Below are 2,277 nucleotides of genomic sequence, written 5' to 3'. Positions count from 1 at the left end.
TGTTTGTGTTTTAGGAATGCTCATGCAAAAAGGAAGTCCTAGACGAAGAAACCGTGCTACCTTAATTGACATGCAAATGAGAGACTATACGAAGCCTAGCAGTCCTATGGGGAGACGATCAGACCACACAAAACATATAGCATAAAGTAAACGCACCAACAAGGGGGGCCCAAGCACATATGGGTAGGGCTTTAGTCAAGAGGGGTCATATCAACCTCGACAAACAAGCCATGGAAAGGTGATCAAGTGGGCTCTTAACCACTGACATTGAACGTCAGGGTGAGCAGATAAAAAGGGTAATGAGGATAAGACCTCATAGCTCTTAACCCTGGACGGGATGAGCTCATGACAAAGCGTGGGGGTTCAGAAAGACGGAACCCTCTCCACTGACCGACCGGACAAAAGATCTTGGGCTTTTGTTCTAAAGCATTGGCACGTAGTGCAAGCATAAAGAACGAGACACTGAATAACGGGGGATTGACTATTAATCCCTTTTATCCGTTAAAAGATCTACCACACGGATAAAGATCCGAAGTAACAGCAACTAAAGAAACAAGAAACCCAGAGATCTCTCAAGCTAGCACCATCAAAGAAAGCAGGTCAGCAAAGTAATCAGAATAAATCTCCAAAGGGTATCCCACAAATAAAGTGGAATACCAAGCAAGCTGTCTCTTCAAGAGTTATGTGAGCCCTCACAAAAACTCAACAAACAAGTTAGAATAACAAGATGGGGTGCAATCAAGAGTTGCACCAAACAAGAGAATCATAGCAACAACAGCGTCAGGTAAACAGTGCTCGGATGCAATAGAAAGCATGTCATAACAAACACAAAACAGATTAGAGAGCAAACAGAAAAACCAACTACTGTCATGATCGCTACTGCTTCGCTTAGCGAAGACTTAGCGAAGCTTCGCTACAGGTTCGCCTAGCGAGGTGCTAGCGAATTCCTACAGGTTCTGGGTTCTTCCTTGATAACAGTCCAATTTCAGAAAACCCTAAATCCTATGGTACCCATTTCAGAAACTAAGTGATTAAACATTCAAGGCATTGTTCTACACCTTCATACAAACCTAAAAACCCAAGCTCCCAAATTCACCCATAATGTCTCATACTTCATAAATTTCAAATTGAAAGCATAAAGTAATGGAAATAGAGCAAACCTGATTGGAGAGATCAATTGAAATTGAAATGCACGGTTGGGTTTGCAAAGCAATGTTAAGGTTTATGTGAGATGGAATTGATAGAGGTGATTTTGTGCTCAAATGAATTAGGGTTTTTCAGTGTGTATGGAGGCTGCACCAATTAGGGTTTTTGCTCAAATGAATTTTTTTAGAATTTATACTCTGGCTTTTGTGGCTTGGTGGGCTCAAAGTGAAGGAAATCCAAGTCCAAGATTTTTCGTTATTTCAGTAAGCTCGCTAGGCGAGCGAGGTAGCGAAGGGTTCGCTAGGCGAGCCCTCAGCGAGGTTCCAGCGAACACTCCCAGACTTGGGTAAAAACATAGCTAGCACTTACTCGCTAGGAGAGCCTCCAGCGAATAGGTAGCGAGCAATTCCAGTAGTAACATCATCAAGGTTCGTTGGAGCGAAGGAGGAAGCGTGGGCTTCGCCTAGCGAAGGATTGCTCGCCTAGCGAGCATGACAATTCAGGAAGTTCCTTCTGGGCGTAGGTGACTCTGGTGGTTTATCTTGGTACTCGCTAGGCGAACCATTCTCCTCGCCTAGCGAGCATGACAGCTCAGGAAAATCTTTCCAAATTTGGTAACCTAAGCACTGGACCTTTGTTCCTTCAATTAATGTTTTGAATGATGAATAGACCCCATTTGAACATGTTGGAAATATCTCAGGTCATTCCCTAGCCATTTGACCCTCAGTTGACCAACAGTTGACTTTTGACTTCACAGTTGAATACAAACTTCCTTGAGTGTTGAGAAAGACCCTAGTCGATGCACAATTTCCCTTGTGTTGATTGGTCCTTCAGATAGAACCCACAAAGTGACTTGGATGATATCCAAGCTTCTCGGAAGACAAACTCTTGGATCTAATTCTGATTGACATGATGAAATGCAATATGAAATGTTAAATGACCTAAAAATGAATGCATGAATGAGGAGGGCAAATTTGAGGTGCTACAATATCTAAACATGGTTGACGCCAAACCATAATGTTTGTATTTATATAGATCGAGTACCAAAGACGGAAAGGGAGTCAGAGTATTGATATTATCCCCACAGGATGGTCCGACGAAGTTTAAGTACAAGACTAGTGAAAAGTGTTC

This window comes from Lathyrus oleraceus, chromosome 6 (assembly GCF_024323335.1).
Source record: "Lathyrus oleraceus cultivar Zhongwan6 chromosome 6, CAAS_Psat_ZW6_1.0, whole genome shotgun sequence".
NCBI lineage: Eukaryota > Viridiplantae > Streptophyta > Magnoliopsida > Fabales > Fabaceae > Lathyrus > Lathyrus oleraceus.
The sequence above is the reverse complement of the archived record's forward strand: the minus strand, read 5'-3'. Positions refer to the sequence as shown.